The 12878-nt window shown below is 30.6% G+C and overlaps 1 protein-coding gene across 2 annotated transcripts in view; it reads right to left on the reverse strand.

The window, feature by feature from the left end:
- The window catches only part of LOC129742336 (uncharacterized), a 390821-nt gene that overhangs the window by 217769 nt on the left and 160174 nt on the right, over window positions 1–12878 (reverse strand). For both annotated transcript variants that reach the window (XM_055734229.1, XM_055734228.1), the window contains exon 3: window positions 756–872. The gene's annotated coding sequence lies outside the window, so the exon portion shown is untranslated. The remainder of the gene's footprint in view (window positions 1–755; window positions 873–12878) is intronic.

Genomic DNA, 12878 nt, shown 5'->3' on the forward strand with positions numbered 1-12878 from the left:
ATCTGAATCTTTCTCAATGTGACCCCATCGTCTTCGGAGGAGAAAATTGGTCACAGCTAAGTATTAACTCATCGACTGTTTTTCGGTTAAGGGTTATTGCTTTTGACGCCGGAGGGCAAAAGAGCTGGTTTCTTTTAACTTCTTCAATGGTGTGGTTTTTTTCCTTCCTTTCTTTTTTTCCATTTTCATCGAAATGCATCGGGTTGCGAAAGATGATAACAATCAATTGCAATGTTTTTTGACATTATGTTTAGCTTTATAGTTTTCCCGCGCAAACCTTACTGCTGACATCTGGAGCCGGGAGAGTCAAAATTACATATTCAACTTCGTTTAGTCGATACCTTAGCAGAAGTGTTAGGTAACGATCGGACAATTATTAATTTTGGAATACAATTTCTTGTTCACGATCATTTAAATCACCGCAGGATGTAATTATTCGGGATTTCTTTTGTTGGTTTTGTCGGTGATGTTTTTAAAAAATTTGCTAGTTTTACGTTTCAGTCTACTTTTATTCGACGATCCTAAAAATAGCAATTTTTACGTCTTCCTCTTTGCTCTAGTAAGAGCAAAGAGACAGCCCAAGCAGGCGGAAAAATTACTTTTTTTCTGAGGATGGTCAAATAAAAGTAGACTGAAACGTAGAATTAACAATTTTTTTTTAAAAAACATAACCGAACAGAATCAACAAAAGAAACCCCAAAAAAAGAAAACAGTTTACCTAGAAAAGTAAGTTTGATGACATAAGATGATCTTACCTTAATAACAAGCTACGGAAGTATCGGTTTGAAGTTTGAGTCACAAGAAAAATCGAATTTTCTCAATCCGATTACGTGCACTCATCAGTTGAATGTAGAATTATTTGAGGACTAGATCTGAAAATAAACAAGAGAAGAACAAAATTTAAGCAAGATACAGTCTTTTTTTTTAAAATAATTTCGCAATTCAAAACAAATTCCGTCAAGCTCTGATTTTTATTTCCAATTCCTTCTGTTTTTATTACTAAGATCATTGGGAGTGATAAAGTTCTTCAAATAAAGTAGCTACAAAGCTCAAGTCAAGCATAGCTAGGATTTCTTAAACAAAATAGCAAAAAAAGCCACCAGGAAAACCCGACAAAAATGCAATCACTAGAAGATAAACAAGCTTGCTCAATTCTTCAACCCAGCAGCAACAAACGAAAAAGTAATCGAAAGTGGCAGATATGCTGGCTTCCGACTATTTCAACAATTCTTGAGAGTAGGGAAAGGAACAAAAGTGTTTTTTCTTTTTTATCCTCAAGTGAAACAAAATTTGCACTTCCCGAATGGAAGGACTTCATTGTTGCAGCTGATTTTATTGTGACACTAAGTTTTTCAACAAAGACAGTTCCTTCAGTTCCAACTTGATTCTTTCAATATTTGGTAGTTTGGAAACTTATTCAACATCAAACATATTGGATTACTTTTATTGCAATTTCACATATCTTCGAGAAAAAAAACCATGACATCGATTTGGAAATGAAGAGGTTCCTACTTTCGAAAGTAACTATGCATTCAAATGGAAAACTTTTTCAGCAAATGACACAATTTTCCTTTCGAAAAACTTCAACGCATCAAATGGTCTGAAAAACTCGTCAAAAAGTTTGTCTTGCTGTGAAAAGTATGAGCCTTCTGGAGGAAATAAAAATACCCAGAAAAAAAACTGGAGCTTCTTCCCGATGCTTTTGCATAACTTTGAGGAACTTGTTGCAGGCTGTGAATAAACTTTGGGAGCATGAAAGAAGAAATTTTATTGGCTTTGAGAATGGTTTTGCATGTTGTAATAAAAAAAAAAAATCAAACATCACAGGGCGCAAGTTGATAAGAAATGGTACTTGAAACAAAGAATTCGATTTGAGAATGTGGAAACAGAGTGATAGCTTTTTTGAGTAAAACGCTATGCCTGAAATTATTTCACCTTAGAAAGCTGCATTTTTTAGGGAACAACCCCTAAATTAGGATTTGGTACGCTTCACTTAATTAAGATGTTCCGTATGATTCATTTTGCCCTGATTCTTTTTTTACTTAGGAAATGCAAATTTTTTTTTGAAAAAGGGACTAGTTTTTTAATAAATTTGTTCCTAAAAAAATCAGTACCTATATTTCAACCTTACTCTGCTTGATTTTTTAAAAAAAATTTATTACATTTTTGAAGTAGAAAAGCCTATTAGGCTGTAACAAATGTTTAAAAAAAACTATTGATCCTTCAATTTTAATAATTTTTTTTGTAGTATAAAACAATTTCACAATTTCATTTCTTTAATTCTAGCCTTGTATTACCCAAGTAACACTGATTGTTTTATAAGATTCTCCAGGCCTCTTATGAAACTTAAAATTGGTCTTGTAGCCAATTATAAAACCTGAAATGTTACTTGGGTTATTTTGATGAATCAAACCAGTTAAATTTGAGGGATAAAAATTGACCCTCTAAAGCCCAACTCCTCGTTTAGACGGGGTTTACTAAAATTGTCATAAAACCACATTGAATAGTTGGTTTTACAATTTTTGTTCGCTAAATGATTCAAAATATGTTGATTTGCAGGACCCTAGGAAGAACCGCCTCATGGGGGGAGGGGGGGGGGTGGATGTCAAATGACTTATTTTTTCAATGATGTTTATGCCTTAATAATGCTTGAATTTTAAATAAAAAACCGGATAGTTATTTGTATATGATTTTTTTTGAATTTCTGTCATTAAAAGATGTTTTTTGTGTTATATAGTTCCTTGTAAAAGACGCCCTTGAATCTTTAAAATGGTAATCTAAATTTGTAAACTATAGCAATTTAAAAGTAATTAATAATAATTTTGAAGTAATTTAAGAAGCAGAAACTTTCATTGATGGTTTTAGGCTTTGAATAAGCTCAAGAGTCTGGATGATTAAGGCTTTTGATTTGAGCAATAGAAAGTTTTTTCTAGAAAGCCTTCAATTCCTTTAAAATAATGAACTTATTATATGCTCATATATAATAGCTAAATATACCAAAGTCAACAACAAAATGTTTGAACAAATTCAAACACTTCACCTATCTATAAAAATAAATATATTTTCAAAAAAAAAAAAAAAAAATGAGAGCTAAAGGTTTGGCGGTTCAAACTTTTTTTTTTTTTGAAAAATTGATTAATGTTTAAGATTTTAGTTTGGAGCTGACTTTTAGAAAAAAATGCAATATTTATAAAGTTCAGCAATACATCGAAGAAATAAAGCATTCCCTGTATTTTTACCCTGAAAATTTCAGGTTTCTTTGTCAGCCAAATTAAAAAAAAATTTATCAATTAAATAAAAATGAAAGAAACGGGTATTTTTATGAAACAACACTTGAAAATAAGTGCATAATTCTTCTCAAACTTTATGATTCTAAGCTAAGGTTCGTATACAAATTGATTCGGATAAAAAATTAGCAATTTTGAATTTGAATTTACAATCAATATAATAAATCTGCAAGCTCTGGCGATTTAAATTACTCAATGAAATAATCATCTTGATATTCTGAGCTTGATTGCATAACTCATTTCCGAGCCAATTTGAATCTTGATTTTTAATATAAAACTCTTCAACTTAAATTTGAACCTGGATGCAAGTTTTAATGTAGGATCAGTTTTTGAATTTCATTATTTTTAAATTTCAGTTCAGAATTTAAAAGATGAACCAACAAGCGAATTTTGTTTCCAAAATCGACTCAAATATGATCGAGCATTTAGTAAATTATACAAATTTGAGGTATTTGAGGTATTCAGTTTTAAAAACGTTCAAAAAAATTTTTAAAATTATTTCATCAAAATAAACCATTTTTCCGGATACCATTAACGAACTAAATACTGCAAATGTGCTTCGAAAAATAAATATAATTTCAAATATTTTTTTTGGAAAATTTTCTTTAGTTTATTTTAGATCATGGCCTGGAATTTACTCAGATTTGCCCGGATATTGTCTGGGTTATGATATGTTTAATTTCAATCAGGTAGATAATGGTTTTTTCAAGGTAATTAATAAAAATTGCTCCAAATTTTCCACCCTGGCTGAATTTTGGAAAGACCAAATTTTTAAGTTTTTGGTATCAATCTGAACTCATAATTTCAATTATTTTTTATATTCCGACTTGGACAACTGAATATAAAAATAAATACCATGATCCTGAGTTTTCAATTCAAGATCGCTATTTTGAAGCTCTGTTTTATTTGATCTCTGCAAAAGAACTAAGTTTTAAAACTTCGAAACTGAAGAAGAAACAAAAATTAAGGATGGTTTCTTTTATTATTTTTATCATATTTGAAAACTATCATCCAAATTTTTTGAAATGCCTATGAGTTTCAAAAATCATGAATCAAATTTTGTATGAATCGAAATTCAAATTTGAGTCGAGATTTCAATTAAAATTTTCATTTCTAATTTTTAATGATGAATCCAACTGATAATCAAGAATTTAAAATAGGAAACTGTATCAGAAATATCAAAACAGAAGTATAATTTTGAATCTGAACCTCTGAAAGGAAGTAAATCTAATTGAAAATTCAGTATTAAGATTAAGAACTTAATTTATATCAGCAAGTGTTTTTTTTAAACTGACTAGCAGTTTTTAAAAGCTACATCAAAAAGAAGCTGTGAGCATGAGAAATTTTTTATTTCAAAAAATTATCAATAAGGTTGTCTCAGAAATCCTTGATCAACGTGTTTTCGATATAAACACAAGAGATACCACTATTCTGGATTGATTTTTTTTTAAGTTCTTAAGTTATAAAAGAGTGATCAAACATAATCCTTGTCTAGAGGCGGGGCTGAGAAATTACGACAACAATTCGGGAAATATGCACAACATTTCATCTATTAAGTTTTTCGAAGAACAAAAGGTTTTGTTATCATGAAATCGAGCTTCTGTTAATTTGCAAGCGAAATAAAATTGGGTTTTAAATGGTTAAATAAGTCGTTTATAATGTGGCGTCATTTGCAATAGAGGATCAAATGATGAAACTAAGAGATGAAACTCAAAAAAAAAAAAAATTAAAATTAAGAATATTAAAAATATACATCTATACCAAAAAATTGTAGCAATCTACCTGTGCAACATTTCAAACTCTCACTTGAAATAACTTAGCTAACATGGAGTGACTCAGATTTTAAAACTTGTTAAAAAAATTATGCTAAAAACAGTCGTTGTTCCCCGTTTATCATATGCTTGGAAACCCTTCAAGTTTATGATGAAAGGTGCACTGCAGAATTTTAATTAAATTTTCAAAATATGTCAAGGATTATCTTTCTTATTTTTTTTTGTTATAATATATGATTTTAAAGACATTTTTAACTGAATATATTGAAAATTTTTTTTTCAATCCCCTTTTCTCTATAGTTTTGGAAAACATATCTTAAATTCATCGAATATTCAAAAGGGATTTTACAAAGTTTTTGCAAATGGTTTTAAAACAGGTGAAACTTAAAAGGGCAGTGACTATCCCTCAGTTTAGAGAATGGAAAAAATAATCAGAGTTTCAGCGTTAAAAGAAATGGGACTCAAGTTTATTTTTTAACTTAATGTTACACACTACACATTTTTCAGTGAATTTAAAATAATGCTCAATAAATTTGTTTCACTATGGTGAATTTGAATGCATTTTAAGAGGTTCTTAAAAATTAAAATTCAGTGTTTAGCATGTATTTAGAAATCTATGTTAATTTTTCGATAAAAAGAAACAACTTAAGATTTGTATTGAATCTTTGTTTTGATGAAAAATTAATTTACTCAAAGTAAAGCATTATTTATTTGACCATAATTATTCGGAAATAAATAATCATTTCAATTTCAATTTTTTTTAAATTAAAAGTATTGTTACAATAAAAAAGATTTAAGTATTGTTTTTTGATTAATCGGCTTTATCGATGAAAAGTGATGTCTTTATGGTGATTGATCTCTTCATAAAATTTTGAAACATTTTATAAAAGAAATTATCTGGACCAGAAATTTGCATTTATTTGTTATTGTTTTATTCAAAAATTACATTTTCAATTGACTACTGACAGCTGAATTTTCTCAAAAACATTCGAAAATAATTTGGCATTTTGAACGAAAATTAATAAGAAATAGAAAAATTGAGTTTTATTTTAATCAACAGGATCTTAAAAAAATGGAATTTTCGATTTTAAAACTAAATTTGACGTCAAAACTTTGAAAAGAAAAATAGGTAGAGAAATTTGTGCAAAAATATCCAACTGAAGAATTTCTAAATTTAAAATCTACTTATTTTGACCATGTAATGTAAGTTATGATAAGGAAAATGCGAGTAAGAGCCACCATCTACTTTTAAGCATTGAGATTTTAAAAGAATATGCCCAGTGGGTAACATTTAACCCAAAGTCTAAAAAAAATCAAAGTGACAAGAAAGAATAGTCAGCTCACAAGGTTTTCTCAAAAATTAAAATCTGTCTTCTGATTGGACCGAAGACATCTGAATGAAGTATTTATGGCTCTCATCACCTAGGAATAAATCTGTCTTATCTTGGTGAAACTGAATTTTGTCAAAAAAGTTTACAGCAGAAATGTTTTTTGGAAACATTATAGTGTGTATAGTGTGAAAGTTTCATGAAAATTGTTGAGAATTTTTACAGAACCCAGCAAACATGAAATCGCATTACAAATGATAACTCAAGTCATTAAAAACGTTACTGCGAATCGTAATTCCAACTAACGCAAGTAAAATGTCGTAAAAATCGTTACTCGAAGTTTAAATCGGATATGATAAAAAGTCCGCCATGTTTGCGGAATTTGAAGACGATTTCGTTTCTTTTTTTCTCCCGCGTGGGTCAAAAGAGAGAAAAGCTTTGTTGTTCTCTTTGCGACCAGCAGTGCAACCAGATTGCTAAAAATCAGATGGTGTATTTGCAAGAATTGCCCAATGACAGAGGCAGCAAATATTGTCGCTGGCAGCAGTTCGCATGCGTTGAGAGAAAAAAAACTTGTGCTCTCTTGCATTTTTTCAGTATGTATGAATATGGTGTCGAAATCGTATACTCTTATCGCTTTAGCCAAAAGTTGAAAATTTGTATGTATATTGCCTCCACTTTGGTAGGTAAATGCTGTTTTTTCGTGTTTCATACGATCATTCTATAATGTATATGAAACGTATAACAAAGTTGTTTAGAAATATACCTACAAAAATGTTTGCTGGGAAGTTACATGCATTACATATAATACCACTTTCATAAAGTACGCTATTTTTTTCAATTAACTTTTTGAAAATGTAAATTCTCATCCAAAACTGGATATCTTTTGCATACATTTTTCGATCAATCTTAAATTTCGAGAATTATTGAGTAAATTTTGAATCATCAATTAAATGTTAATTTTGTTATAAACGATCAAGGTTCAAGTGAGTTTTTATGCCATTGTTTAAAAAATCTTATATTTCATAGGGGTGAAGGGAGTAGTTTGGAGCTTGTAAGACTTGCTAAAAAAAATTAAGAATAAAAAGGAAACCATTTCAGTGTTTTAATTAGAAAACAGATATTGAAATCTTCAAAAAAGTCATAGCCAATATTAGAATTATCCAATCATTTTAATTGAATTTAAGTTTTTAGTTGTTCAATTGCTTCAATATCTCCGATAGGAGCCTCAAGTGAACATTACTTTTTTCAGGAAAAATTGATTGGATTTGACGAGTTTCGTTTATCTAAGAGTATGTTTCGTTGTTCTTTATTTTTCTTTTAATATTTTTTTTTTGATGAATCGAATTTCAAAATTGTTTTTGAGCTATCCAGAAAATCAAAAACAGAGTCCAATAAATTTTAATTGGTATCCAAAATATTTCCTTTTTCCAAAAATATTACTGAACTTAAAGTTTCTACATGAATTGGTTCAACTAAGCTTTTTGAGTGAATCCTGAAAAAAAATTCTAACCTGAGTAAGCAATCTCATATTGTTGATTAAAAGTTTGTTAAAATGTTTCATTTTTAAAAGCAATTGTAAAATATGCATGTGGGCATCTTTGATAAACAAAAATCTTTTAACGATATAGGCAATCTTACAATTTCTCTAATTTTGTATCAACGTGTAACAAGACGAAATTTCTATAAATACTTCTTAAAATTTATATTCCTTTTTTTAATGATCACAACATTGAAATATTTCAATTTTCCAGTAGTTCTAGTATTGATATAAATTTTATGAAAAAATAAATAAAAAAATGAATGAAAATAATAAAACAAAAATCAATATGAATTATTTAAACTAAAAGTTTATTTTCCACCTTTTTTATCCAGTTTTAAAGATAACTGTTTTAACAAAAAGCTTATACTTTAAACCAGAATGATTCAAAGAAACTTTAAGATCAGACAAATTAGAAAATTACACATTTTTCCGTGATGCAAAGAGTTAACTTGAGCCAATTTGAGAACGATTAATCCAAATTTTTCATTAGGTAGATATATCTCCATTAGCTTTCGTTTTTAAGGGATTTTATGGCAAAACGGAAAAATTCGTACAAGAATGAAATTCGCGTAATTTTTTGACAAAACTGCAGGACATACAAGTACAGTCGAACCTGGATAAGCGAGAGTTCTAGAGACTGAACTTTTTTTTAGCTTGAAAAGGTTTCTCACTTTTACAGCCAGGTTTTCTTTTGAAGGGAGTTGGAAACACATAAATGCATTAATGTGATGCAGAAAAACAACGATTAAATCCACCAATTCGAACTTCTCTTGACCAAGTTTAGATGAGGAGCAATAGATTTTTGTCAAATATTACTCCTAATGTAGGCTTGCAAGTTGAATTAAAAAAAAAGCGGGACATTTATAAAAAAAAAGCAGGACACAGCCAAAATAAGCAGGACATTTAAAATGAGTTAAAAATAGCCATGATATGTATGTATGTTTATATGTTCCGCATTACAAATTATTTTCTATTTTTAAAAATTAAAAAAATCAAATGTTCATCATACTTGCTTTTGAAGGCCAATACAAAACAAATGCTTGGTAAAGCTTCCATTTTCGTAATATAGTGATAGATGAAGATAGTGAACACCTCAAAATTATAGAATTTTTTATTATTATAAAATAAATTCATTTCAGTGCAAAGTGGAGTCAGTGGGTCATTATTTCAGCTGTCTTCCACATTAAATCTTTTTGACAATATTTTTTAGTTTACTGCAAAGCTACAAATTTTGCATGCAGGAAAAATAGCAAGTTGCCATCGAAAAGCTTCTCGACCTCACGCTTTCTAAATAAAGACTAGTTTGCCATTTCAAAGGTTATTCAATGTTTAAATTTATATTTACAGTTATGTCATGAGGCGGAAAACTTTGTAAATCTATATATATAAAAATGAATTTCTGTCTGTCTGCCTGTCTGTCTGTCTGTTCCCTATAGACTCGGAAACTACTAAGCCGATTTGCGTGAAACTTGGCAGGTGGGGGTATTGGAGCCAGGGGAAGGTTCCTATTATGGTTTGAGACCCCTCCCTCTCTCAGGAAGGGGAGGAGCGGCCTCCCAAACAAAAACAATTTTTCGCATAACTCAAGAACCCAACAAGCAAATGGTATTAAACTGGACATGAGGTGGTATTTGGGAACGAGGAATATTTTTATGAATATAAGGTACCCCTCCCACCACTCAGTGGGGAGAAAGGAAGGAGGGAGGGGGATTATCTTACTATTTTTCATATAACTCGGAAACTAATGAAGATATTGGAACCAAATTTGGCATGGGAAGGTATTTGGATACGAAAAATATTTCAATGATTATTTGAGACCCCTCCCTCTTTCCAGTAGGGAGATATAAAGGAGGGAGGGGCCCTCTTTTATTATTTTTTTATAGCTCAAAAACTAATAATGCAAATGGAAACAAATTTGGCATGGGCGGGTATTTGGGAACGATTGTAATGATTGTTTTAGACCCCTTCCTTCTTCTAGCGGAGAGAAAGGAAAGAGGGAAGGGAGTTTCATACAATTTTTACTGCATAACTCAAGAATAACAACAGTAAATGAAACCAAATTTGACATGGAACGATATTTGGGTACGAGAAATGCTTCTATGAATATTTGGTATCCCTCACTCCTTCAAAGAGGTAGATGAAAAGGGGTAGGAGAGGTCTTCCATACATTTTTTTTGCATAACAATAACTCGAGAATTAATCGAGCAAATCAAACCAAATTTGGCATCAAAAAGTATTTGAGTACGAAAAATACTTTTTCTATTTGAAACAATTCCTTTCTTGCAGTAGGATGATAGAATTGGGAATATAGGAAGAGAAGAGGAGGCTTACATTTAACCTCTTTTTTTTTTCAAAATTCGAGAAATGGACAAAATTTAACTTGAAAAATCATTTTTGTATGATTCTATGATTATCTGACAAACCATCCTCCTTTCAGGGAGTAGATATATAGGAGTAGCGAGGTAAGCGCAATACAATTTTGTTAGCATAAGTTCTCAATTTATGCTAACGAAGCCAACAAATGGAAACAAATATGGCATGGAAAGGTACATGGTTACGAGATATGTTTCTACGATTGTTATAGACCCTTACGTTTTACAATGTAGAGAGGGGAAGAAAGGAGGAGGCTCCATTTACATTTTGTTGTAAAGCTTTAAAACTTATTAACCAATGGAACTATATTTGATATAAGAGGATTTTGGGAACCAAAAAAAAAAAGGGTTTGATTATTAAAGATCACGATCTCTATTCAGCAGGAAGTGAAGGGAAGGACAGGTAGGGCTCACTTATCAGTTTTATAGCATAAATCCAAGCATAAATATCAAGCAAAAACAACCATATTTTATAAGTTAGATTGTTTGCGTAAGATTAATTTGAGACCCTCCAGACAGATTAAAATTATCCGATCTTTAACACAAATTTTTAGAGCAAGATTCAGAATATTAGTTTAAGTTATCTTGCAATTGAAAATGTTGCAATTCAAAATTCCAGCTGCAACTCTCATTTTATAGCGGTTGCTTATGAATTATGTTATAATTTGATTTGAAATAATGCCAATAAAACAATAAAAATTTAAATAATTTTTGAAAGTATGATTTGATTTTGAAAGGTGTAGCAAAGCACATCGGGTCAGCTAGTAAATTAATAAATATTTATGTCATTTTTATTCTAGAACATTATTTTGAACAAAAAAAATGTTGATTTGTCAATTTTCAACAGATTCGAAAATAGGAAAACAGTAAACACTAAATTGGATATATGAAATATGGAAATTGGCAAAAAAATTAAACTTTAAAAATATTATATCAAATGAAACATTTTTAAATTGCGTTCAGTTTTACATACAACTTAAAAAGCAGCCCATATAGTTAGATGAATTGAAATCAGTTGGAGTCATGAGTTCGATATGAGAAACATTTTTATTCTTGAACGCAATTAAAAATGTTTTATACATATTTATCTGCGCACGTATCCTGACCAGGAGAATCCGGTCTATTTGTCTAAGAACCTTGCAAAATCCGGGCATTCGATGTCAAAATTTGCAGTTCAAAGTCCGGGAAATTTGCAGACAAATTTGGTTAAATGTCAGGGTTAGCTCAACAAAAATGAATTGAATAATGATTTCAAATCGTATGTCAGGCTTCAAGAAAACGGTCCATAAAAATTTTGACAAAACTTGCTCAAAAATTTCGTTGTGGACCCGAAAATAAAAATTTTTATTAATTTTTTTGAAGTTGATTGTCAAATAAAATAAAAACATTCGGGCAAAATCCAAACTGTTTTTCAGCAAAATTTTTGAAGAATTTATATTTCTACAGAATCAAATCTCATGGGATTTCATGATATTGGAAGACGACACATATTCTCAGCTAAGGTTACCAGAATTTTCCCTGAACGTATCCGAACCGGGCAAATCCCGGCAATTTTATCTTTAAACCTGGTAAAATTCGGGCTTGATTTCAAAATTTTCAATCCAAAATTCGGACAAATTTGGTCAAAATCATGGTATATTCAATAAAAGTCAAGAAAATTACTTCAATTTTTTTCCCATCAAAACTCATCGGGAGATATTAAATCGTACTTTAGGCTTCCAAAAAATTGTTCATGAATATTTAGATGAAACTAGCTAAAAAATCGGTTTTAAACGCAAACATAAAAATAAATCGTTGATTTTTTTTTTGCTAGGTTTTGCAAATTCAGTGAATAAATCCGGGCAAAAGCCCGGCTTTGTTTCGAAATTCAATATCAAATAACCGGGCAAGTCCAGATTAAACCAGGCCATCAGACAAACTTATTTCAAGCACTCTAACGAATTGCTTAAATGTGACTTGCATCACAAAATTTAAGAATAAAATTTTCAAAGTGATAAAAAAGGCAGAAATCTTACTTGTCTTTTGTGAAGTTTGGATAAAACAATTTCATCATCTACCCTAATAACTATTTGTTGAAAAACGCAGGTTTCAGTGGTGGAATAGAGTTATCTTTATTCATGTTTCGTCTATGATGTCACTAGATTTCAACTACATTAATTAGCGATAGCTAATTGTCACTTCCACATCTTATATTCCCTAACCGGGAAAGTACTCATTTCTCAATGAGTACTTTGATATTCTTACCCAGAATATCTGGCAACACTGTTGTGTTACCACGAACCCAATTTGTGTTGTCTCGCTTGACCGTGTGATGATGTACACATTTATACCGTGTTTACCATCACCAGCTGTCATCTTCAATCATCACCGCTATTGTTTCAATTGCGAATTGACTCAAAGCATGCGGAACCAAAACAAACTGTTTTGGTTCTGCTCGTGGGAGCAGAAGTTGCTGCTTGCTGCTAGCAAAGAAAACCGTAAGTTTCAACACCTCCCCTCAATTCGCAGATTGAGAATGCTGAACAGCTTCACGTGCCTCGCCCTTGGTAACGCCTTCGTGAACGCATCAGCTGGCT

This window comes from Uranotaenia lowii, chromosome 2 (genome assembly GCF_029784155.1).
Source record: "Uranotaenia lowii strain MFRU-FL chromosome 2, ASM2978415v1, whole genome shotgun sequence".
In the NCBI taxonomy this organism is placed as follows: domain Eukaryota; kingdom Metazoa; phylum Arthropoda; class Insecta; order Diptera; family Culicidae; genus Uranotaenia; species Uranotaenia lowii.